Source organism: Microtus pennsylvanicus, chromosome 7, assembly GCF_037038515.1.
Source record: "Microtus pennsylvanicus isolate mMicPen1 chromosome 7, mMicPen1.hap1, whole genome shotgun sequence".
Lineage (NCBI taxonomy): Eukaryota > Metazoa > Chordata > Mammalia > Rodentia > Cricetidae > Microtus > Microtus pennsylvanicus.
In genome coordinates this window covers 107,827,759-107,855,093 of record NC_134585.1, presented here as the reverse complement: position 1 = coordinate 107,855,093, position 27,335 = coordinate 107,827,759, and the positions used below count along the sequence as shown (strand labels likewise).

Genomic DNA, 27,335 nt, shown 5'->3' with positions numbered 1-27,335 from the left:
TGGATGATCCAATAGGTACAGCACAATTGCAATAGTCTTCCTGGAGACTATTCCTGAAGAGGGGGAATGAGGGCTAGAGATTTGGAGATTCCCCATTATTGGGTCTGAAGGCGGAGGCTGGAAAAGGCAGCCCCTAGAAGCTGTAAAGAGTAAGGCCATTGCCCTTGAGCCTCCAGAAGTAATGTTTACCCCTTGCCATCAGCCCAGTGAGATCCAGATTTCTGACCTACAGAACTATAAGAGAATAAAGCTGGGGGATGGGGAGATAGCTTAGTAGCTAAGAGCACTTGTTGCTCTTGCGGAGGATCAAGTTTAATCCAACAGCACCCACATGGTGGCTCACAGTCATCAGTAACCACAGCCCCAAGGGATGTACATGCATGCATGCTGGCAAAGCATCCATACACATAAAAGTAAAATAAGTAAATCTTTAAAAATAAGAGAATAAAACTGCATTAAATTACAACGTTTGCTGTAACTTCCTCCATCAGCTGTAGAAAATTCAGATACACCCTCAAGGGGCCAACAGGGAAGAGAGAGAGAAGGTGGGCAGGTTGTAGACTTGGAGCAAGAGACACAACAGTGCATAAAGACTTATACACTAAATTGGTTGCTTCTATTATTGCGACAAAATACCAAACAGAAGCAACTTAAAGAAAAAAATATGCATTTGAGATCACAATTTAAGTATGTGTTGGGACTGTGAGGCGACTGTCCAAAGTCAGGAAACAGAGAAATGAATGCTGGTGAAGAGCTGATCTTCTTCTGTTGTTTGTTCTATTCAAACTGGGACGCCAGCCTAGGGGATAGCGCCACCCACATGCCCAGACGTGTGATGTGGGATTCCCCTCTGTATGCTGTGAATATCATTGGTTAGTAAAGAAACTTCTTTGAGCCTATAGCAGAGCAGGGCAGAACAGAGCTAGGTGGGGAAAACTAAACTGAATGCTGGGAGAAAGAAGGTGGAGTCAGGGAGAGGTCATGTAGCCCCACAGGAGACAGATGCTGGAACTTTACCCAGTAAACCACAGCCTCGTGGTGATACACAGATTAATGAAGATGGGTTAATTTAAGATATGAGTTAGCCAGAAATATGTTTAAGCTATTGGCCCAACAGTATTGCAAATAATACGGTTTCTGTGTGATTATTTGGGGGCTGAGCAGCTGGAAATGAACAAGTGGCCTTCTACAACAGAAGTGTATCTTCTAGGTGATTTTAAATCCTGTCAAGTTGACAGTGACTATTAGTCACTTCTTGTCAACTTGACACACAATCACCTTAAACCATAAAATATGCTAATGATAGCATTCGGTTTTGTGTGCATGTGTCTATTTTTCTATAGACAAACTCCTTTCAATTTTCATCTCGCTTTGGTATATCTCTTATATTTTTATTTTTGCCTGGCATCAATGGAAGTGGTATTTTCTTATGTGTATCATAATGCAGTCCTCGTTTTATAGTGGCCTTCTTTTATGTTACAAAGAAATGTTCTTTCAACTTCATAGTACTCAAAATTGCCTTTGTCCTTCATGATTTCTTCCTCCTCACTTCAGCATATAACACAGCCAAGTCCCTGTGTTCCTTTATTTCCTCCAGGTTCTCCAGTACCCCATCTCTCTGCCCTCCTGCTCTAGTACCCACTGCCCTCCAAGTGGCCTGGATTCCAGACAGCAGGAAGCAGGAAATTCTGTTGTTTAGTATTCTGTTGTTTAGGTTGTGAACCTATACTAGACCAAGTATCCTGAAAGCAGCCACTCCCCAGGTAACCTCTCCTATTAGAAGAAGGAGCAGAAGTATGCTTGCATACTCTGATCATCTGTCAGCATAGATCTAGTTGTATGGGCCATCTTAAAGTCAAAAGAACCAAGTAACCACATCCTGAGTCAGGGTGGGTAGCCCTGGTTGTTGTCAACAATTTTTAGCAACCTCCAAACTCTCTGACCAGCAGACAAGGTGGAAATAGGCTCACATTTTGGGCCTATCTAGGTTCCCTGGTACTTTCTGTCCTTTGCCTGAAACATGTCAGCTAATACTTACCAACAACCACTTTGCATTTGCCAAGAGACTTTCTCACATCTTCCCCTCTTCTGCAGCAATCTGCTTTCTGTTGCTGTAATGAAGCCATGTCAAAAATGCAACCTGGGGAGGAAAGGGTTCTTCTCACCTCACAGGTCACAGAGGGAAGTTAAGACAGGAAGTCAAGGCAGAAATCTGGAGGCAAGAGCTGCAGCAGAAACCATGGAGGGACAATGCTTACTGCTTTGCCTTCTCTTGCTTGCTCAGCTTGCCTTCTCATACAAGCCAGGCGCACCTGCCAAAGGACGGCACTTCCCATAGTGCTCTGGGCCCTGACACATCAACAATCAACAAAATTCTTCACAGACATGCCCACAAGTCGAACTGATGGGGGCAACACTTCAATTGAGATTCCCTCTTTCCAGTCATGTCTAGGTTTATATCAAGTTGACAGAAACTAACTATGACACTGTTCTGTTGTGTTGACCTCACAGCCCAAAGATACAAGCCACATTCTTCCCTCAGGCAGCCAATAAGCTGCCAGCCAAGTTTGCCTTTGCAGTCCAGTCAGCTTCCTGGTCTTTTTATCAAATGACCACATGCAGATACTGGAATATCAGGTCATTCACTGTCATACCAAATTAGATTCCAGGACTCAGAAAGGTCTTGGAGTCCCACTGCAAAGGTAGTCACTGACCCAGCCCTATGATCCCTAGGCATGGCCAACACCAATTTGCACTACAACTGTCCAAGGCAGTCTAGGACAAGCAGACCAGTGAATGAATGGCAAAGTCCATACAGGGTTGCCAGATCTCATTAAAAAGGTGTGTGTGTGTGTGTGTGTGTGTGTGTGTGTGTGTGTGTGTGTGTGTGTACATTCGTATGCACACACATATCTAATGGCATCCAGTTAAAGTTGAATTTTAGGTAAAGGACAAATATGATATAATGATGTACTAGATACTATATGAGGCACAGTTATCTTTTAAGAAACTCATTCGTCTGGAATTCAGATGAAACCGCATCCATCTACAGCATCCTATTGGAAGCCCTAAGCCCCAGCACTCTGTGTGGCCTTAGCAGTACAGGAGGTAGGGAGGTGAGTTCCCTCCATACACCACTGGGGATATAGTTGGCCTGGAAAGGCTGGGGACCAAAGCCCTTTTGCTCAGAGCTGCCTTGTCTACCTTGAGGTTAGAGGACAACTTGCTGACGTCCTTTCTCTCCTTTTCACCCTTAGGTGGTTCCCTGGAATCCAACTCAGACCACCAGGCTTGATAGCAAGCACCTTTTACCTACTGAACCACCATGCTAGCTCTCCCCTAACAGTTTCTCATGGCCAAAGTCACCTTCTGACCCTTCTATCTGTTCCCTTTTTCAGGTGCCAGTATCATCCTGCTGCCCACAAAGCAAGCCCAGTTCAGTAGGCTCTCTTCTGCTGACCCCAACACATCTCAGTTAATGGTCCAACCAAAACCCAGCCCAGGTCTCTTTCTGTGTCCTCAGATGACATGCTTAAGACAATAGTCAGATCTCCAGACCAGCACAGATGCCTTGGATCCTGTAGAATCCCCTGTGGCACACCACAGAGCCTGCCCTGGTAGAGCAGAGAGCTGGCCTTGTGGTAGAAGGACCTAGCCAGGATAGGGAGTAAGAAGGACTCTCTTCTGTCCCTATTCTGATCCCTGGGGAGCTGGAGGAACATTTCCAAGTTCTCAGAGGGAACCCTAAGCAAGTGTTTGTTATGCTTCTTCCTTGAATGAATGGCTACAGCAGAGGAGGGCCCAGCAAAGAATCAATCCAGCCTGAGATCCCGAATGGATTGAGGAAGACAAGACGTGATCACTGGACTGGTGGGTACAATAGTGATATTACAAAGGTAAGGGGGTATTCAGAAACCACCAACCAGTCTGCTGGAGGAAGTAGACCAAGGATACAGTCACTGTAATAGATGGTCTCGAGGCTTCTGAGGTACAAATCCAAGACCTGCGACATGTCACTTGCAAAGCTGAGGAAAAGGGCATCTGGAATGCCTAGAGGCTGGGCGGTGGGACACAGCTGACCCCATCTGAGAGCTACCTCTGTGAGGAAGTTCAGAGAGGGGTCAGGAGCAGGAATCTACCTTGACACACAACAGCTATGCCTCATTTCTTCCAAATCAGAAACTCTGGTTCTTTGGGCCCCAAGACATTCTTCTCACAAACTAGGTAAGAACAACCCTTGAGCATCCACTGTGGCTGTGGTTTGCAGTGACCAACCATACCAGGTCCCTGCAGCATGGCAGTCCCTGATAGAAAAGTCCACCAGTGAAGCACATGGGCTCAGGCTGCCTGGACACGGGCCCCAGCTGTGTCCCCAACACCTGTGTCATATGGGGCATCCTGAATCTCCCTGTGCCTCAGTTTCCTCACACACTAAACAAGGCTCATGAAGCATGGTGGGATGAAATGACTAAATGGCAATCTCAGAGCAATTCAATCAACAAATGACTAATTCTGTGTCCTGGTCTCACTAAGAAAACGACCTAAGATAATTGTGTAAATGGTAAGTACAAAGAAGGCAAATAGAGAGAAGAGGGATGAGGGCTGTATCTCTGAATGAGTAAGCAGAGAAGGCTTGATGGAAGTGGCTGAGCAGGCATCAGACACATCAAGTATTCCAAGCAGAGGGGTCAGCAAATGCACAGGCTTTTGGGATATTTAGGGATCAGCAAGGAGACGAATGCGATAAGAATAAGCAAGTGGCACAAAACCGGAGAAGATGCGTAGTGGAGTCTGGGAATATGGTGGCTAATCTTGGACATCAACTTGACACACCTCACTTGAATAATTGCCTCTATCACTGGCCTGTGAGTATGTCTGTGAAGGATTTTCCTGAGTACTAATTCATCTGGGAGGGCCCAGCCCACTGCGAAAAGTACCATGCCCAGACAGGTGGGCCTGAACCACATAAGAGAAGCTGAGTGTGAGCCGAGGGGCAGCCAGGAAACAGTCAGAAAACAGTCTTCCTCCACAGTCTCGGCTTCAAGCCTCTGTCTTCAGCTCCTGCCTTGGCTTCTGTCAATGACAGACTGTAAAAGTAGCCTTCCCAGGCTACTTTTGGTCAGAGTGGCTTATGACTATAGCAGAAAATTATACTAGGAAAGGCAAACAAAGTTTCATGGCTGTCGAAAGGCCTTTGACTGGATACCAACTATCATGGGGGATATCGAAGGACTTGAAGTGGGAGGAAACATGAGTGAGATCCGTCAGGAAGCTACTAGAACAGCTCAGGCAATAGTCTGAAGCACAGCAGGAGAATGCATGGGACACACTTAGTCATACCCTGGGCGTGTGTTTTAGGTAGAGCAATATTTCTGTAGAGCAGATGCGAAGAGAAAATGAGGGGCTGAGGGCCCCCCCAGAAGTATTAATCTAGACAACTTAAAAATGGCACTGCCACTGAGACTGGGAAGATGCCCAGAGAATGTGGTTCTATTGGAATGTCCAAAGATGCGTTTTAGAAAAGCTGGGTTTAAAATGCCTGCTTGGCATCAGAGTAGAGGCATGGCATGGGTAGATAAGAGCACAAGCTTAGAGCTCAGGAGAGAACTCCAGGCTGGTAGAAGGTCTGGGGTGACCAGGATGCTATAGAAGCATTGGGACTGGGTGAGACACTCAAGGAGACCATATAACACGCTATCACATGCAACTCTGAGAACTAGAAACAGCTAGAGAGGGAAAGTAAGCAGGAGTTGCCAGCACTGTGAACACAGCTACATCTGTAGCTGATTTGCTAAAGATTCCAATCATTGTTATTGGCTGCATCCATGCAGCCTGGGTCTATAAGAGTGAAGGATGCTACAGAAGGTAGCTGGCTTTTAGGTCTGAAAATCTGATAGATTCCCCCAGATTAATTCTGCTTCAAAGCAGAAGAAAACAAATGAAACCTATAACCCAGGTACATGCATAGAGATAAAAGATTGGGGGGAAGTGGGGAGAAGGACCTTGCCAGGGAAAGATAGACATTTCCTATGCATAAAGGACAAAGAGGAAGGGGAAGGGGACAAGACACAGTGCTGCCCCAGCAGCCACCCTCTTCACCCAGCTGAATGACAGAACATTCTGAGACAATGAGGAGAGAGAAATGATTTTAACTGCTGTCTTGATTTTAAAAGATCAGCTATAATCACATAATTAGAATGTCTTGTTTGATGGAAGGATGAAAAGCCATATTTGATTAGGACAAAAAAATAACTAAAGAGGCCACTTAGGAGCTAAGTTTTATAACCAGCTGGCCCCTTTGTCTCTCATCCTGAGGCATGTAGAAACAGTACCTGGCAAAGGTGTAAGGCGTTGTGTTTGGCTATACAGAGGCTGGAAGGCACCCTTGAGCACTGTAGTGAGGTGGATTACACAGAGGCAGCCCTCCAGGTTCAGAGACAAAGACTCTTACAGCACCAGTCAAACCTGTCAATCAGATGGTAAGGTGACAAGATTTCTAATGGATCCTTGATGGAGATAAGAAACTGTCAAGACCAAACTGAAGGACTTCATACTCCAAGGAAAGAGATGCGGGGGGCGTCGAACATGTGGATCTTAGAGGTAGTGGTCATTGTAGAGCAACCCACAAGGTATAGAGATCGTATGTCAGTAACAAAAAGGCCACTCACAAATATCAATTAAACTCTTTGCATAAATTATCTTATTTAATCCCACCAACAACCTTGGGAAGTCAGAGTACCATTTCTTATCTTTTTACTGATGTGTTTAGACTAGCTAAGAGGTCATTCACATAACTCTTGAGATCTAAGACGGACCTTGAGCCTAGACGGGCTAGCTCTAGAGTCCCCAATCATAGTTCTGTACCATCACCTCTCTTCCCAAAGTTTCCAAACTATCGTTCCTCCCGTCCTTCTCCCACTATTTTCCTCCTGGAGCCTCTGGCTGGCTCCCAACTAGTCTTCAAATCCACGGACCTCAAGCACAAACCTAGAGGCAAGTACATGCTAGAGGCTCGGTGAACACCTCCTGGATTGAATTCCCAGGATGAACCTTGACTTGAGTTCTCTGATTAGGGGAGTGATGAAGCTCCATCCTACAGGAAGGGGAAAGGCAGGGAATCAAAGACTTCAGTGAGTCTTTGATTGGTGGGAGGGACATCCCAAAGTAGACCATTCCCCACAACTGTAGGAACCTTGCAAACCCTTGGTCTCTTAGGCTACCACTGACCTCCTTTCATGTTCAGTATCAGCAGAGTGATTCATGTGACAATCCCCATTCTGTCACCACTACTGTCTCAACACGGTGTCAAAGCAGCTGCCCCACTAAATACCTTAGGGTAGAGGACATTCTGTGTGACATTTTCCCCTTTGTAACTCTTGTCCGCTGACGGTCAGCAGGGCCCCCTGCTGAGATGCTTTATCTTCCATCACCTTGTCCTCAAAATATGAGCTCATAACACAGTCTAGGCATGGCCTCTGAGCAATTTTTTCTATTTAAAAAATCTGATAATTTCTCATTCATTGGGATTTACAATATCAACACAAGAAACACCAAACAGACTCTACCGACACCAGAGTTATATTTTCAAAGTCCTAAACCCCAGAGGTGGACATCAGACTTTTAAAGCACTGTCATAGCCAAAATATAGCCTTGGGTGTGTTATATACATATAACAAAATATTATGATTTCAGGAGCATTGCAATGACTTATGGAAGGCCTATGATACATGCTTAAATTTTGAGCAATATCTTAAACTTCTGGAATCTACTATCATGCCATCAAATTCCAGAGTGGTCCTGGGAGGCACTGTGCCAAACAGTCCACAAACAGTTCAAATCAAATTCTTTAACACTAAATAGCTCTGTTAAAGACCTTCAAGCCCAAAGCCTATGGCCTGCTGGTTAAAGCAAAATTTTAAGAAATAACTCTAAGAATTGCTAAAAATTTTCAGTGACACTCCGGTGTGTGTGTGCGTGCGTGCGTGCGTGTGTGTGTGTGTGTGTGTGTGTGTGTGTGTGTATACCCCAAGCCCCAGGTCATCCCATGGCCAATGACGCAATGCCCACAATCTCAGCACCAAGGACAGCCCCACATGATCAGGATGAGATGTCCAGTTTCTTGGCTTTTATGCCCAAGACAGTTTTGGTGAGTTCAAAAATGAAACCACAGAATTTTAGTGCTAGAGGCCATTAAGAATCTCAACATTTTTGTTTTATAGATGAAGATCTAGGGCCTAAAAAGAAAAGAAAATGTTCTGCTAAGCACCCCAGAGCCAGGGCCCTCTAACTCTCAGTTCCTCACTGGGTGCCAGCACCGCACTGAGCCCAGAGTCCCACAAATGTCCTCTCCCCTGCCTTACTGTCTAAGCTTTCCCTCAGCTTTCAGTGCCACAGTTGAACATATCAGGAGGAAGGGGAAAGTAGGAAATAGAAAGGGAAGCAATTCCCATGGCTCCCCGATCAAGAGAGCTTCTCTCGTTGCCTTTCCGGGAGTGGGACCAGGTAAAAGTGATGCAGGTAATGAAGCAAAAATAAGTGGATGGCTCTTGCCAAGAACTCAGTGTGGGAGAGTGGATGACGGAAGGGAAGCCCCAAACAGCCAAACCCAGGTCAGAGAAACCATAGGGACCGTACCCCAGCCCCAAACTTCAACTAGTCCACAGCACTTACTGACACCCTGGACATATTCGTGCACAGCAAGTTCTTGGTGTTAAGCTTAGGCATGGCTCCTGCCCTCAGAGGGGCATGTGGCCAGCCTGCCTGAGTCATCAGCTGCACCATGGTGCGAACAAATCGGTGGCTCATCCGTAAGGGAATCTCCTATGTAGAAGGTTCAGGAACTATTTGGATTTAGACAACTTATATTAACTCTCTAGGCCCCAATACTCCTAGCTGTAAAGCAAAAAGAAAAAACAGGAGAGAAGGATGAAGTAGAAAAAATATGCCAGGGCTGACAAACTGATTTACAGGGGCTGGAGAAGCTGCTGTAGGTAGCAGGTCACAGAAGCTGAAAGTCAAGTCCAGTGTCTTTGCCCACAACCAAGAATACACACCCTTTAGTCTCACTTGAGGTGTCTGTACATTTGGGTAACATCAGTAGCCATAAGAATACACAGAATGCTGGGTATTCATCCAGAGGCTATGCAACACCATCTGGCAGAACACCCAAAGGACCTTTTATTTTGACAAGCTGGCCATAAGCCAGATAAATTCTGTTGGGACCCTCAGTCACACTTGGTCATTTTGTGCATGTGGATGTACACCAGCCTTGCATGAATAACAATGAGTGAGATCAGAATATCAGTTAACTCACAAGAACTGGGACTGTCCAATGGTTCCCAAGTTCATTCAACCTGAACACAGAACCTTCATCTATATGATAGAAACATTGAGAACTCACTCAAGGTATGGAAATTAAAATATTTCGTTATGTTACTGGGTTCAAATGGCCACGTGCATCATTAAGACTCATACCATTGATGGATCAACTCCTCTCAAACTCCTTAGCTCCATCCAGGGGAGCTTAGGTGGGCTCAGACACTCAGACCTGATTCTCCTCCTCTCTACCACTGGTGATCTCTAATTTGTCTTCCTTTTATATATGTTTTTATTCAGTCTTGGAGAATTTTGTACATGTATGCAATGTGCTTTGATTAATCCACCCCTAGTGCTTCTCCTCGAACTCCTCCAAGACCTCATCACCACATCTCCCTCCCAACTTCACAAACCCTCTTTCTAACCACTGAGCCTGGTTGCTGTTGCCAGCATATGTGCAGGTCTTGGACCATCCTCTGGAGCATGGGCAACCTACCCACAGATGCATCCCTGGGAAAACTGACCCTCCTTGAGCCATCAGCTGCCAATAGTTGCTGTGCTAAGAGAGGGACTTTGAACCTCTCTCCCATCTGTGCTTCAGTTTTGATTCCCTTGACCTTGAACAGTCAGATCTTCCATGGGGAAGTTCCTCTGGGAGTTCATGTGTGCAGTGGGCCTGTCGTGTCCAAACAACACGGCTGTGCAACCATCCTCTGCAGCTTCTGTATCCTTGGGAGAAGGGTGTGTGTGTGTGTGTGTGCGTGTGTGTGTGTGTGTGTGTGTGTGCGCGTGTGCGTGTGTGTGTGTGTGTGTGTGCGCATGTGTTACCTTGTGCCATTCCTTCATTTGTTCATTGACATTGAGTCTTTCTAGTTTTGTTGGCTTTCCCTTTCTCTTAGTCAAGTATCTTGACTATTACTTTCTTACTCTGTTGAATATGTATCTTGAGATCACAAAACACTTGATAGTCCACTCCCCAGACTCAGCGGGCTTTGAGTCAGTCATTTTTAATTGCTCGTGTACCTATGGGTCAATTAATGTTAGCCGGGCCTGCTCCTTTCACTAAGGGTCCACCGGCAGTTAGCTGACCAAAACTCTAAGGGAGGCCAAGGAATGTGGTCTTAGTTCTTGCAGTGTCATGCCTTGCTAAGAACTGTGAGACTAAAGAAGAGGGAGCCAAGATTCAGGAACAACAGTTTTGCCCTATAGCAGATGGCTGTCATTGAAGAATTTTGAGAAGGAGAGTGACAGATCAGATTTGCATACTGCAGCAGCCACTCTGGATGGTGTGTGTATGAAGACTGAGTGATAAATCTGTGGCCTCAAACTGTGAGTTAGGAATCTTTCCTATCAAGGAGAGTAATGTAGCTAACTGTTCTCTCTCCAAGCCCTGCCCACATACCCTCCAATTTGCTAAGAAATAGGCTGGCATCCCCACCCTGATAAAGCACTAGACCACTAAGAGCAAGGAAGGAAAATGATCCAAAGGCATCTGGGTCCTTTAGACTGTTCACAATGGCCTAACAGAGATGTCTCAGAACAGGCGAACCTTAAGCCTGTGTTCACTGAGAGCCACCTGCTGCTTGGGAAATGCCAGATCAAGGGGTAGGCTTGGGCGGGGCACAGTTGACCTTCTTTACTCACGGGATAAAGAGGCAGACCCCTCTCACTCCAACCCAGCCAAGGCAGCTTTATCTACACTAATAAAGTTCGAGTGTGACTCAACTCGCTCCAAACGTCACAGCTGTTTTCTTTGAATTTTTCTGTTTGTTGCCATGTTTTTAGTGTGCCTCTCTCTTTAAAAAGGAGGATAATAAAAACTAAAAAGCAAAACACCCAGATGACTTGTGTGCTGTAGCTCCGTTGGCAAGGTGAGACTCCTAGACAGAGAGGAAACCAGTTAATTCTTGCTAAGCCCCAAGAAGGATGCTGTTAGATTCAGAGGAGACCCCTTTCCCACTGAACCTCCGCAACAGGAGTTACCGGTGTTAGCTAGCTGCCTTGGGTGTTCCCTTCGTCCTGTTGGTCAGTCCTGGGCTCCCTGCCACCCCCTTCTTCAGGCAACCTTTTCAGGTGCCTCCCTTGTGCCAGGACTGAGGAAGCAAGGATGACTAAGCCTTGGCTGGGGGCCTGGAGCTGCTCATACTGAGAGACCTATTAGGACCAGCCTGCTCTGGCAGTAGGAATCTGGCCCGTGTTGAATGTTCACGCGCTTTTGGCAGATGGAGACGGAGGGGTCTGGACCAGAATGGATGCCTGCAGGGACAGAGCCGAGAAGAGAGTTCAGGTTGGAGATTGCAACCCCTCCTGGGGGAAGCCAGAGCAAAAAAGGTCCTGGCCTTGCCCGAGGAAAGAGCCCACTATTTTCCAGTGTCTAAAGTACTTCTCCTTTCCCACTTGGGTTCCAGAGATCTGGCTTCCAACCTTACTCACCACTTGGAAAAATCTGTGAATGAGTGGAGACAGGAGCCGCCCAAAAAGAATTCAGGGCTAAATGGATATTTTCCATGAGTAAGCCCTCTCCAGCATTCTGGTGACAATGCATTCCCATGGCCACACCCTTCCCCATGCTACATCTCTGCCAGAGCCGGGTCCCTAGCTCCCTACCCTGCTATTCTCCCAAGGTTGTCATTTAGACAAGGAGCTTCTTGTGAGGGTCAGAGAGGCCCCTAAATTAGGCCTGCTAAGAGATGCAGCCCCCATCTGCCTCCATCAGACGAGATTCTAGTGGTTTTCAACCTTCCTAATGCTGCAACCCTTAATACAGCTCCTCATGTTGTGGCGACCCCTAATCATAAAAATTGTTTCAATGCGTCCTCAAAACTGTAATTTTGCTGCTGTTATGAATTGTAATACAATTATCGTGATATGCAGGAACCACTGGACTAGAAACTGAGCTATCCAAACCTGATCCATGATGGGTTATTTTTTCCAATTCAGTTTGATTAAAGCCAGTAATACCTGAAACTCAAAACTAATGTTTGTCTATCAAGACTCCCAGATGGCCCTCTCCACCATAGCGGCTCTCCCTCCCTGCAGCCCATTGGAACCAACCTAAAGAGACAGGAGGTGCCATTATCCTGCAGTCAGGAGCCGGGCCTTCGCGGTGAGTCTAAGACACCACTCTGCACAGTCTCAGGGCATCAATATTTCATGTCACCGGAGCTGTCTTTGTTTTTATGCAGATTGCTCGGGCTGCCAGATGGGCAAAAGCTGGCAGCGTCATCCATCACCAGGCTGTTCCCTCCTCGGCAACCTTGCTGACTGCCAGAGCCCCACAGGCTGGCCTTAGCTGTGGCCCGTCCTCTCTCTTGGTCTGCACAGTGGGACACAGCCCTATCCTAAACACATAGGGGACACAAATGGAGGCAAAGGACAGCCTCTTGCTGTGGGGGACTTGCAGATGATGGATCTCATAACAAGATGAGACAGTCAGTCACTTTGGTACTGTGTCTCACAGGTTTCATTTTAAGCCAAAAAAAAAAAAAAAAGCCCCAACCAAATGAAAAAAAAAATGTAGGAAAAGCCGAACAGGGGTATTATCCACAGTGTGCAGGTGAGACAAACAAAGGCTAACAGGATTTCTGGAGGCCACACTTCATGTTGGATAGTAAAACTGACCCAAAATAGCCTCCGATATTCCAAGGTCTTACCTCTAAGCCAGTACCACTGAGTCTCCACCTGGTAGAGCCTGACTGGACAAGATGGAGGTAGGCAGGATACCACAGTCTGCATGGTCCCTAGGGTCTGGAGACATTTCTCCACAGAGCTGGGCCACCTTACACAGCCAACAGCCTCTTTCAGGCCATACTAGCCTTTCTCTGTCCCTAGGGTTTGAGCCTACATCTGGGGACCTTGCAGGGGTCAGGTCCTCCGGCACAAGGCTCTATCTTGTCCTTCCCTTAGATGAAATATGAGTGATATCACAGAGATATTCCCAAGTGGCCCTTCTGTACTGATGTATACACACCAACATCTTTGGGGACCTAAATGGTGAAGAGAGAGAGCTACTTGTGCCCAGCTATCCCCCAATACTAAATTCTCAGTTAAAGTAACAACTTTAAGGTTCCTCAACATAATCTCCTTTCTAAAATTTCTGCCAGCTACTCCTACATTTTGTCCCACCAACCTACTGTACTCTGTCCCTCTGGCCCAGGCTCCTTGACTATTCAGGGACCACATCCGAGACACAACACTCTGCACTGCCTGGCCCAGTCCACACTGCCTGGTTGTATGCCAGTATTAGTGATAAGAGGGGCACACAGTGTATCCAGGGATGCAGCCTCCACATCCTGAGGTAGAGCTTGCAAAGACTGGTCAGTTGCCCTGAGCTGGTCACTAGACCGCAGGCAGCTAAGCCAAAGTCTTCTGGGAAATGGAAATGAAGAACACTGCCTGAAACTCACGGGGTGAGTTAGGGCGAGTCACAGCCCCCTGTGTCTGTACAAATCAGGAATTGTATCAATGATTCATAAGGTCCTTCCTACCCTGTATCAATAGCCAGTGGCCACTGTTCTCAACTCTTTGCCTTCCCATCCCCTCTATAGCATAGGGTGAATGTAGTGATGGCTGTCATAGAGGTTACTGGGCTCCTGACTGTGGCCCAGGTTGCTGTGTTTGTTACACAGGGGACAGCACCCAGCCATGAGATTGCAAAGGAGCTTCCACACTGAGAAAGGGATGAAGCAGACCATCCTGAATTCCTAGTCTCAGATTCTGTGATTCATGGCAGAAGCAGAAACAGAGCTCATGGATAACTACCTGTGACCTCATTACTTTTTTCAGCCTCAAGTTATAAAAAAAAAAAACACCCAGCAAGAGAGCAAATTCCCTTCAGCGTTGGAGGCTTGAGACTCAGAACAGCTAAGACGAGCACCAAGACCACACCATTAGAATTCTAATTGGGGCCTTATCTGAGTCCAGGGCTCCCGAGTCTGTGATACTGGATTACATAGGCAGGCTGGAGATTCCCGAGCTTGGATCTCTTCAGAGAAGCTAGGCTCAAGTGCATCCTTCCCTCCTCCACACATGCCCAGAACACCCTTCTCAATCTGCCTTCTTCTGCTCTGCACACAAGCTCCTTCTCTGCTCCGAGAGATCCCATCTATCCTTGGGCTCAACATCAGCTGCTCCTGAGAAATGAAATCTTCCCACCCCTCCTGTGTTTAGCTTCCTCCTCTGTGACTCAGTAGCAATTGTTCATATTATTTCTGCATTTAAATCCCAGGCACGGACCTATCTCTTTTTGCTTTTTGCTTCCCTCTGTTCTCTCCATGCCAGCCAGCACTGAGCCCAATGCCAGGACATACAGGAGGGGCTTAGCACACATGTGTCTACATGCAAAGAACCTACTTGGTGTGCAAATGCCTTCAGATGCAGAGAGATTGGAGCCCGTCTATACTGGTCCTGAACAGAAAAAATGGAAATGTGACCCTGACATCCAGATCTGGTAGTTTTTCCCTGACTTTGCAGAAAACAATTTCCTGCTGGCTTCTCCACCTTTGAACTCACTCTCTCCTCCCCTCAGGCCTCCTCTCCCTTTCCTATCCAAGTCTAATTTAAGAACATAATAGTTGGGGTAATGGGGGCTTCCCAAGGGCACTGCTCTTCCCTTTACCCCAGAAACTGGAGAACTAGAGTTTGGATCAGAAGGCCAAGCCTAGATGGAAGCCCGAGAGGTCTCAGGATCTGATATGGGAGTTCATTTTTCATGGCTCAGTGTCCAATTGGTCAGACAGAGGCACTGGGCCTCTGGCCCTGCTCCAGGGCTGAGGACGGTAAAAGATCCAGAGGTCAGTGTGGAGAGCAAGGAGATCAGGTTCTCAGGAAAGTACAAAATGGGACCACGTCACTTGTCTGCTTACTGCAGAAAAGACAACAGAAGATATATCCAGATGGGGAGGGGCAATGTGATCAAGGAGGTCAGACCTCTCACCCAGGCAACACTGGAAACAGCCATGATGTTGTCACTGGGAAGACTGTGTTCTAAGAAGCGGGCCAAACACCAAGGAATAGGGAACCAGGAGGCCAAGCAGTCAGGACTCAGGATTCTATCCTTTGTTCACCTATCATAAATATTGAACTTTGCAAAAAGCTTCCTCTGGATGAGATGATGCTGATGGTGGCAATGACACTGACAAGGACACACCCTTCCCAGGTGTGAATGCCCTGCCTCTTGGATCTCAACTCCTTCCTCCCTGGTCTTCCAGACTCAGGTTCAGTCAAGTTATGTAGTTGCCAGCAGTCATTCTAGTTGGTAGAAAGCCCAAGCCATCAGTCCTGAGTATGTGGTAGCCTGTGTAGATGCCATCCACCTGTCTTAGTTTTCTGTGGCTGTGGCAAAACAGCATGACCAAGGCAACTTACAAAAGAAAGCACTTAATAAGGCTTACAGTTTTACAGTGTTGAAGTCCATGATGGCAGAGCAAAGGCATAGCTGCAGAAACAGTTGAGAGCCTACACCTCAATCCACAAGAAAGAGGCAGAGAGAAAAGGGGGAGAGGGTGGAAAAATACTGGGGATGGTGGGAGTCTTAAAATCTCAAAGCCCAGGAGGCTGAGGTTTCTGGGGCTGTTGGCGAGCCAGGCTTCCTTTTTTCCCCAACATCTTAGGGAGGCTACAGTGGTCGTCGCCACTCTCCGAACTTCATCATGCCGTCCAAGGATGACAAGAAGAAAGATGCCGGAAAGTCAGCCAAAAAAGACAAAGACCCAGTAAATAAGTCCGGTGGCAAAAAGAAGAAGTGGTCCAAAGGCAAAGTTTGGGACAAGCTCAACAATCTAATCCTGTTTGACAAGGCTACATACGACAAACTCTGTAAGGAAGTGCCCAACTATAAACTTATTACTCCAGCCGTGGTCTCTGAGAGACTGAAGATTCACGGTTCCTTGGCCAGGGCAGCTCTTCAGGAGCTCCTTAGTAAAGGGCTTATCAAGCTGGTTTCAAAGCACAGAGCCCAAGTAATTTATACCAGAAACACAAAGGGTGGAGATACCCCAGCTGCTGGTGAAGATGCATGAACAGGTTCAATCAGCTGTACATTTGGAAAAATAAAATTTTATTAAATCAAAAGAAAAATCTCAAAGCCCACCCACTGTGACACACCTCCTCCAACAAAGCCACGCCTCCTAATCCTTCCCAAACATTTCCACCAACTGAGGGCCATGTATTCAAACCTATGAGCCTATGGGGGTCATTCTCATTCACACCAGCACTCCAGAATACACACCTCCCTTCCTCTGCTCCACACTTGGGTCACAGGAGAATGCTCTTCTGGGCTTTAACTGCATCACCCTCAAACTCTCTGCTCTCTGCAACACCTTTCTTCCTGCACCCTTTCCTCCTACTGGATCACTTTTACCCCAACTCAAATGCACACTTGCAAAGGATCTCTCACCGCCTCCCTCAGGCAAACTTAGCTCCCCATCTCTGCCCCACAACCACCTGCTGCCCTTGCTGCAGTCCACGATTTCAGACCACGATCACAGAGCTGGTGTCCTCAAGCCTGTATTCCCAATGCAGCTCTGCCGTCTCCAAACCTTGAGCAACTGAACTTGTCTGGTGACTCAGTTTCCCCACGTGTAAAACTGGAATAATACTAGAAAGCACTCCTTTTACCATGGGACTCAATGAACTGACACAGACAGAGCATTAGACTCTGTATCTGCTGATTGTAAGTGCTTGAAATATTAACAGCTGGGGATCGTGTTCCGCGAGGGCTGTGATCAGCTCCAGGCTGTCTCCTATGGATTTTCCCTGGGAATGTGTTTGCGCATGCAATTCAAATATTTTCATGGTTTTTCTTTTCAATTGATTCTTTTAACAAGATTTAAAAAAAAAGTAGAGAGTAGAGAAGACATAAGAAATGAGAAAGGTGGGGGTTTCTCCCCCCATAGAAAGTCTGCTCCTCATGGGTCTCTATTCTCTCCTTTTATTCAGCTGTTATTCCAATGGTGCTTGGCTAGGGTGAGCAGGACCCTTTGAGGTCATTGGTGACATGGTACCCATCTCTTCAGTAGAAAACTGATGTTTCTGTTGAGATGCCCTCTGGACCATCAGCACCTTGAAAGGACTTCAGGTTTGTGCTCCTTCTCACTCAAACATCCAGCCCAGTATCGGCATCCAGTAATTAATGTGATGGTTTATCTTAGTTATCACCTGGACTGAAAGATGCCTAAGAAAACTGGAGAAGCACACTTCTAGGTACGTTTGTGAGAAGGCTTCCAAAAGCAGTGGACATACTGGTCCGTGAACTCCAAAAGCAGGCGGCACTGTCTAGTAGACTGGAGGCAGAAAGGGGAGCTCACTAGCACACACCCACTTGACCCTTCTTGAGTGGATGTGTCATTTGCTGATGTCACCTGTGGTCATCAAGCTCCACATTCTTCAGTTTTTGAAGAGAGGGTTGCCCCGGTGATGCTCTGGGGGATTTCTAAGCCCTCAGTCTGGGACTGGGGCTGCATCATTGGTCTCTCCTGTCCTGAGGCTTCTAGATTCTTGGAGCAGCTACTGCTCTCCCCAGATCTCCAGTCTGTAGTCAGCCACGGTGGGACCATTCAACCTCTGATCTGTGCAAGCCAATCTAACAAAGTCCCTCCTAAAGTTAATAAGGCCCCCCTCTTAGAGCTACATTTACATTCAGTTTGTTCTCTTCCTCTGGAGAACTTTAGCCAACACGGCCAGTTTGAATAAATGAAAATGTAGCCAATTAATAAGTTGCCACAGTCTCCAGCCCTTCACCACCCCTGGTAGACTAAAATCTGAATGAAATTTTCCAGAGAAGAGCAGATGAATCCCATCCAGATGGAGCCCAGACTTCCACAGGAAAAGAGGAACCCCGGTATCACTGGTGAGCCATGCCATAGCCTGACTAGGACCGAGAGAAGGAGGGACACTTGACACCAAATTACATTACATGCAAAGTATGGCAGGAGGCCTGGGTCAGAGGCAGGAGGGGAGTGTGCAGGCTGTGTTCTCAACTTGGTGATGACCCTAAGTGCCACCAACAGCAGTTGGTCTGTTTGTTTCTAGACCCAGAGTTCACATCTGTCGTAGGCCTTTAGTGTCCAGCAAACTAGACAAGGCCTTTTCTCTGTCACCATCTGGGCATGGACGCCATTCTGGAGATCAAAGTCAAGAACTGACAGCTGAGCCTTGCTGATACACTGTAAAGGACTTTATCCTGCTGACAGAAGAAAGACGATTTTTACGTCTGCTCATCTCAAAGCACCCCCACAATCGCTTGCCTCGTGTAAGCCTTGAGCTCAGTCCAAGGAGCCCACAGCAGAAGGACAGAACCAACTCCTGACTCACAAACACAGACACACGTTCACATATCACACAAACACACATAATAACAGCAACAATAACAACTTAGGTTTACTCCCAAACCCTCTCACATCAAGGTCTTCTGGCAGCTAGCATTCACGTGGAGAGACCCAGTACCACTGCCTAACTCCATCACCTGCTTGTTATCACCAGCTTTAGGAAATATCCCAAATTAATGACCAATTCAGCTTCGGGGTAAATAGGTGATGTGTGTGCCTTCCATAACGAAGCTGCTGGTTGCCCTTACCCCAGTTCACCCTGTGCCCTGCCCCTGCAGACTGCACCCTGCCCGCCCAGCAGAGCTGGATATTCTCTCTTGATCTTCTTCCACACAGAGAGAGGGCCAGAGAGATCCTGTTTCACCCAAGGGATAGAATTTCTGAATCCCAGGCGTCTGCTGATCCGGATCCTTCCTGCCAGTCCTCCTGTGGACCCTGGGACCAGCACATCCCTCCTGCTATGGACAGCTGACCCCTCCAGAGCTGCAGAGGCTCACACAGACCGAGACACGCCTTCCCCTCCATCACTCCTGCTGGTAAGTGCTGCCCCAAGTTCTTTTCCCTTTGCCCACTCTTCAGTCTCTTCAGTTGAATCTTGACTCCCATACCAGGCTCCAAGTGGCATTCTCCTACAGGTCTTGAGGCATTCTGGGAAAATTCAATTGCATGCATGGCAACAAGTGTCAGCCAGCCAAGCTGGCTCACTTCCCGGCATGCTCTTAGGAAGCTGCGTTCTTCTTCTGGTCCGCTTTCCCAGCTGTTTAGCTCAAGGCATTCCAAGAACACTAGCTTCAGCCTGGGCTCTGGCTTTCTGTGAGAAGAAAGCATAGCTGTTCACCACATCCTCACCCACTGTGCAATTTTGCTTCAGAAATTCTTGAGTCCTATTGCGGCTTAAGGAGCCCCCCCCCAAGAAAACCCTCCATAAGCTCCCTATTCGGTGCTCCACATGCAAAACAACAGAAGAGCAGACCTAGGAGCTAGAGGGAGAACTTTATCCAAGAAGACACTAACTCCAGTGTGTTCTGCCAGACATATGCTGACAACTCCCTCCGTACACCCCACTGCCATAGACAGAGGTCCTACAATTCTACTATAGAAGCTTTGTTCTCTAAATGGTGGTTTTGTGTCCAAAGCAATGAATTGTTCAACAAGTATTTTCTTTCAGCGTTTCTTCTGTGTTTGAGATGACATCTTGTTCTAGGGCCTGGGGTGATACAAGGATATGAATCCGTCTCCCAAATCTCTCTGCAAACATTGTTACTGTGCCTGCTTTACTGATTAGGAGATTTAAAAGAAAAGAGAAGAAGTAACTATCCCAAGGTCACACAGCTTAAGAAATCTTGAGAACAGCCAGCTATATTGGCATACACCTGTAATTCCAAAACAAGAGAGGTGAGGCAAGGCCCGACTGTGCTACATAGAGAAAGCCTGTCTTAAAAGGAGAAGGAGAAGGGTGGGGGGAAGGAAGAAGGAAGAGGGAGGCGAAATAGTTTTGAAACACAGCTGTAGAGAAGCTTGGAAGTTCTTACAAAAAAAGGAGATGGCAGCATTTGGCATGTTGCATCCAGTGTCAACATGAGGACACAGGTCTTGCTGGCCTGGTCCTGGGTCACCTGTGCAGGGAAAGAGAAACAAAGGATCATGTGAGAAGACTGGCTGTTGCCCAGTGGAGCAAGAGCCAAGTTCATTCCTCCCCTCTGCCCCTTGATAGATGTCGCATGTGTCCACACAGCTAGAACTGACTCCAGGTCCCACCACAGCATGGGAGACCCCTGCAAATGGGTCCCTGCAGAGCTCTACCTGGGATGCCAGGATCCATACCAGCCGTGAGGAGGAGTGCCCTGGTAGTTCATAGGAGGGGCAGAAAGGCTTGAGGAGCCCTCAGCAGACCTCTAAACGAAAAGTAATGTCTGAACAGGTCATGGTAAGAAAGGGAGCATGGAGGATCATCAGGAGGCATCATGAAGGCAGGTATAAAAGACTTTGAAAATGGCGGAGTGAGATGGCGGGTGAGAAGAAGCCTGTTCCGGAGTAGTGGACTAGGGCATACCTTAGGAGAAGGGAAAGACACAGTGAGCTCAGGCCATCACAGGAGCAAGGGACAGCCCTAGGAGGACTCCCAAAACCAAGCCAACAACTGGGAAATGGGAGCACACTTGTGACCTCATAACTCAGGACACAGAGGCAGGAGGATTTCAAGTTTAAGTTCAACCCAGGCTACATGGCCAGACCCTGTATCAAATGATGATGATGGTGATGATAATGATGATGATAATAATAATAATAACAATGATAATAAGGATTCTATAAATAAGTAGGCCAAGGCAGCAAGGCCCTGCCTCCAATGAATACTACAGCCAACTTTTACTATAATACCTGTCATGTGTCCAGAGTTGTGTACGTGACTGTAACTTACTGGTAAGATTCTAACCAGTGTCCATCTCAGGCAGGAGATCCATGGTGTCTCCCTCTCTGCCCTTCTTCCCAGCATTCAGTTCTGTCTTCTCCATGCCTACCTAAGTTCTGCCCTATCAAAAGGCAAAGGCAGTTTCTTTATTCAACTAATGAAAGCAACACATAAACAGAAGGACTTCCTACACCAGAGTTGTTCTAATAATTCACGTTAGTAGCCTCCCCATCACAGAGAGGAAGAAGTTCAGAGATGAAGCAGCCTGCACAAGGCCACAGGACCAGCTGTTCACAGAACTAGAGCTGCTGGCTGACTTCAGCATCCATGCGTGTGACCACAATGCTAAACAAACTGCCTCATAGGGCGATGAAGGAAGGAAGGGGTACGGGGTGGCGCTAGGTTAATTTACTCATGATGAATTGCAACATGCTGCCAGATCTGGAAAGATGAAAGGACCCACCCTAACCTTGGTGTAGGCTTCCTAGCTGCACTGGCAAGTGCTAAGCTCAGATGCAAACACAGGACAGTATGGTCCCTGCCACACCCCCTACTACCCTAGCCACTCTAGATAGGTAGGAAGTATATTAGAGAATAGCGTCCTCATCTATAAATGAGGACAATAATAACAGTCTTCCCATCTCAGGTCTGCTTGCTGTGTAGTTCAAAATGAAAACAAGAATATAAAAAATTTATAAAAAATTTTTTAGAAGTTGTGAATTTGTACAAACCTGCATGGGACACCAGAGTTGAAGGGTGGAGAAGTAGCTGGCTTCTTGCGTCTTAATTTCTCCAGACCCTTCATACCTGGGCAAATCTGGCCGATACGGCAAGTCTACTTTGTCTGTCTGTCAACACAGATCAATGGGTCCCAAGTGGGCAGGCAGGTGTTTATTAACAGCAAAGAAAAAATGCAGAGAGCTCAGGTGACTTCCCTGGTGTTGCACAGATAACAAGAGGCAGAGACCAAACCGGGGCTCATATCCCTGGAGTCCATGGACATGCTTCCTTTCCAACTGACAAAAATGGCTTTGTGAAATCACCGGCTCATGACAAGGGAGGCAGGAGTAGAGAGTTGAATAGACATGTCCCCAGTGCTATAATTTCTCCTAGAAATATTCTTTCTTGCATTCTTTGGGAATAGCTAGAAACAGCTTCACATTTGGTGGGGGAGGGGGTAGGCAGGAGAAGTTTTACAGGAACATCACCCCCACCTCACTTGCCTGTCCTGTCCTACCTGAGGCAGCTAAGTAGGGGTGAGCAGCAGGAAGGTTTCTTGCGGCTTATCTAAACCCCTGAGAGGACAAACAACTGGATACAGAGTCTGAACAGGAACCTGTTTGAAGTCAAGAGGTGTTGGTGTGTAGACAGTGCTGGGCTCTGCCTCAGTTCTCTGCAGGACACCTTCTGGCTCCACCCCTTCCCATGACCTTGTTGAGGTGTAGCCAACAGGCAAACTCTACAGACAGACAGACAGCCCGCAGTTATTTTGGTCACTGAGTTAAACAGAAACTGCCTCAGTGAAGATGCAGGCTCTAATGAGCCAGCCCCCAGCTTCTAGAGCCAGCAAAGCTGCAAGAGCTGCAGTATCTCAAGCCCAAGGCCTCCCCGTGTTCCCCCTGGCATCTTGAAACTGCACCTGTCACCTGAGAGGTAAATGAACCCTTCTCTCCCAAGCAAACAGGGAGGCAATATGTCTCTTAATACACAAAACCAGGAGTCCAGAGAAAAGGCTCCAGGAGACCTTCCCCACCTCTAGCTGACTCTCAGAGCAACGTTATCTTCCCCAAGACCAGGAGATTCCAGTCCCTACAGTTACCAGTACTAAACTGTAAGGCTCACATTGCTGCTGGCATGATTATCCTGGGCTCATTCTTTTCAGCCTTGCTGCTGCTGCACAGGGTTTAAATGAAAGAGCTCTTGCCTGCATCTCCCCATCCCTTCAGAAAGATAGCTTTGTCCTTGAGCAGTCCTCACGGGGAGAGAGACATGCTGCCTACGCTGTGCCCATTGCTGCTCTCACAAGGCAGAGAGCCATGTGAGCAGCCATCTGAGCCCCCTCCGATCCTCCTTGTCTTTTTCAATTGCTCCAAGCGACAGAACATGCTTCTCTCCCAAGAGGCAAAATGATTAGACTGGAGAAAGGGGTCAGGCACCCCTGGAATAGAAACATCTGTGCAGTGTGGGTGGTGTGAGAGTCTGCCCATGTGTATCTGCAGATTTTCTCAGATGTCTTGGTAATTATATATGTGGTGTATTTATGTCTATGAGTACATGCACAAGAAGGCACATGTGTGGCATAAGTAGTTCTATGCATACATGTGTGTGCATGTTCTCTCTCTCTCTCTCTCTCTCTCTCTCTCTCTCTCTCTCTGTGTGTGTGTGTGTGTGTGTGTGTGTGTGTGTGTGTGTGTGTGTGTGAGTTCCCAGGCAGAGTGAATGAACCCACATGAGCCTCACCCATGCCAGTGGGTCCACTATTGTGGAACTAGAGAATCATAGGAAGAGTGTTGAGTTTGGAATTAAAACACCCAGGTGGGAGTCACAGCTTCCTAGCATGGACTAGTCACACATAGTACCTCCCTGGGCTAAATGAAGATTAGGATCCCTGCCTATGACAGTAGACACAGTTGGGGTCCAACCATGTATGGACTTGATATGATTTGTCGATCTGAGTGCAGGCACCCAGAGCAATCGCCGCATCCACTGTGGCAGGACAGGTGAAGATAGTCTCATCATAGCACAGGGGAATAGAGATCGGGTCACAGGAGTCTGCGTCTGTGGCCTCCTCCTCCCTGGTGGTCACATTTATCACAGGCAGCCTCGGGAAGGGCTCTGATACTGCACCAGTAAATGTAGAACACAGTGCAGAGAGGGAAAGGAGAAAGGATCAATCTCACCCTGACCCTGACCTCTGACCAGCTGACACACCAGCATTCACAGATGCTCTGTGATTTGTGCTCCCAATACACACGCAGTGTGTGATTTGTGCCTGTGTAACACAACTGCCTCTCCACCAACTCCTGAGGGGGGAGCAAGAAAGTCGCCTTAGGTCTGCGGAACCCAAGGCAACAGGCAGCAAGAGGCCAATGCAGGAGCAAGAGTCACACCGCAACTGAGAGCTCCCTGAGCCTGAGCTCACAGTCACCCAGTATGATAGTGTTTGTCTCCAGAAAAGAAAGGGACAATCTGCAGAGCCAGCCTGGAGAGGATCCGCAAGACCCGCACCTAGATGGCTGCAGAAGGTGAAAGAGGAAGATTAACCGTGAAGATCACAGAGGTCAGGAATTGCTTCCAGCAAGACAACAGCGCCCTCTCCTGTCCAGTAGAAGCAGCACCTCAGTCTGTCTTCTACCTCCTTTTTAAGCAACCCTCCACTTAAAACTCCCCAAGATAATGAAAACCCACTCCAAGATAGTCCTGCCTGGGGACTCCCTGGTCCCCTCCACCCAGAGCCATGAAACATCTGACCTTGCCAGTGACAAACATCTGTGTGCTGCCTCTCTCTGGGGCCTGGGGGCCTGGGGCACAGTACACGCAGCTGTCCTTGCGGATGACTTCTTGCAGGCATTGTCAGACTCCCTGACAGCTGCTGCCTTACCTGACTGTGGAGGAGGTGTTGCGTTGCTAGGCAACCAAAGACAACCCGTGTGGAAAGGCCAAGGAATGGGCTTCAGACTCCATCTGCTTAATACAGCTCAGTGACCTTGCCAAGTTAGACCTGCAGCCCCAGCACCAGCCACAGACATCTGCGTGACTGTTCTAGAAGCCTGTGGTGGCACATGCAGGAAGTTCCAGGTTTGGTCATGACAGAGACCATCACACCACAAAGACTCGTCAACATCTATGCCTAGACCACAACTCCAGAAGTGTTATAGAGTACAGGAGTACCTGGGAACACTATGGTCTGCATAAAAGCAGTGGAAATAGATCAGACAGACTTTTCAGGAAGTAGATGTACCTGGGGCCATACAGCAAGTCTGTCTGACTAGGGGAAGGAGCAGTAAGATGTTGCATCGAGATGCCCTAGGACAGTGAGTGGGCTCGACTGAGTGCTAAAAGTTGTGGGATACAAACAAGACCACCCTCTGGAAAGAAAACATGAACCCATAGTACTGTGCCCTGGAAAGTAGAGCCAAACTTCTCGAGAGTGCTCAGGAAGACAGAAGTGTCTCCACCTGTCCCCTCCAGGAAAACTTTCCCTTCAGGCAAGGTTAGAAGAGCGGCCTGCACACGTGGTGGCCCAGAAGGTGGAAGCACAGTAAATGTGCCCTGCCGCCGCCACGGGGAAGGAGATCCATCTGCACACTGAACGCGGTCAGCACTGTTCCGTGCAAGCAAACAGATTGAGAGGAGTCAGACATTACGATCCCTTCAGCCAGAAGGAAAAGCACTGCTTGGAGTCAGAGCAGTTCTACCGAGGCCTTGGAGGGCCCAGGGAATAGGAGCCAAGACGTTTGTTAGACGTCATGGGGAATCTCGCACCAACAAGCATGACAGTGGAAACTGCTCCAAATATCCTCAGCTCTGCCCTTCCTGGGGACCCCTTCCCCACCCAGAGAATGACCACCCCTCAGGCTGTGAATCCAGAGAAAGAACCAAAACCAACCTCAGTTCCTACGAATGACCATTGAAATAAAGTGAATTATCTCCAGAGGAATGGATTTTCCCACACCATGAGGCAGAGGAGGGCCAGCTTGCTGTGACCAGAGGCTGCGTTAACATTTCAGACATTCCCGAGATAGGGTGATGTCCTCACTGCCCATTCCTCCAGGGGTCCAGAAACCACAGTCAGCCCCGGGTCCCGGTATTTGCTGATCCAAGCCAACTATCAAGACGGTGTCTTCTAGACCCAACAAAGTTTATAGCATTCCAACAATATGACAGCCTAAATAAGATCTGCATGCAGACCACACCGGTCGACATGCCATCGTGGGTGGGGAAATTTTCAAAAGGCCCCACCCCTTGATAAAGAGCAATAGGCAGTAAAGCACCAGCTTCCTGGAGAGGGAGAATCAGTTTTCTCCAGGGATAAGCTCCTCCAGGATATTCAGGATCAACGGAACAGCCCTAAACACATGTGCCCTAAACACGAAATAGACTTTGTAGATTATATAGATTATATTTATATAATAATGATTACAGAAGAGGTCATGAACTTGAGAGAGAATGGGAACATGGGGGGAGGAGGAGGAGGAGGAATAAAAGTAATGTAAGGATCGTACTTGTATGTGAAATTTTCAAAATAAAAAAAATTTAAGAAATCTCTGCTGAGCCCTTACACTGTGAGCTGCTTTGGAGCAGGGCACCATGAGTTCCACGCAAGAGCACACGTGCAGCCCACGCAGCCTGCAAAGCACCTCATGTCACTTCCTTTGGTCCTTACCCAGGTCTTCAAGACCAGCGGCAAAACATGCACGTGTTTGTTCTCTTTCCTTTTATCCTTAGGGATTCAGCGACGTAACATGATGCACGCCAGATTTAAAGCATGCAGCCTGGTGCTTCCTGGTGTGTGTATACACCTGTGGTCCATCACCACAGTAGGGAGGAGAGTCACCCTCCCTCTAAGAGGTCAGTGGAACCCACGTTGTGATTCCTCCCTTCCTCCCTGCTTTCTGCTGCTGTGGATTGGCATTTTTGAGATTTTGTATTCATGCAAGTATTCTATATGTTGCTATCTGGCTCCCTTGACTCAGCCTATTTTCTTATCATAGATGACAACACAGAGGCTTGATGAGATGCAGCAAGCAGTTAGTGATCCCAAAGCAGTCTAGACAATCCAGGTGTCCTGGCTCAGAGCCCAGCATGCCGCCTGCCACTCAGACGTACCCCTTGATCGTTCAGTCACCAGACGCTCACTGAGCTCTTAGGTGGGCTGACTCCTGTGAAATCAGACATGGGCCCCTGCCCTCAGGAATTTCCTGGATCTATTCACCCACTTAATAAAGAATATTTACCAAATAACCACTCAGTGCGGTTGCATTGTTGGAAGAGATGCTGTCCATCCTGGTCCACTGCAGGTAGCAACCCAAGGTAAATTCTGTCCTTCAAGAACATGAAACAAACAGGAAGAATGCCCTGCGAGACAAGGCCTAAACATTGGGCACTTGTAAGAGAGTTTAGATGCTAAGGTTGAGCCTGTGGGTATTGACATGGAGGGCCCCAGAGTACTCCGTGCAGCAGGCCAGAGCACAGGGAGGCAGCTGAAGCTGGGCCGGCCAGTGCAGGCTCCGTGGCTAAGGCAGGTTCTAGACTGTCTCCACACGAGCTGGGAAGGTGTCAAA

General features: G+C 47.7%; 1 pseudogene; it reads left to right on the top strand.

The window, feature by feature from the left end:
• The first annotated feature begins 15,949 nt into the window (after positions 1 to 15,949).
• On the top strand, positions 15,950 to 16,392 carry LOC142853874 (small ribosomal subunit protein eS25 pseudogene; annotated as a pseudogene).
• The last annotated feature ends 10,943 nt before the right edge of the window (positions 16,393 to 27,335 follow it).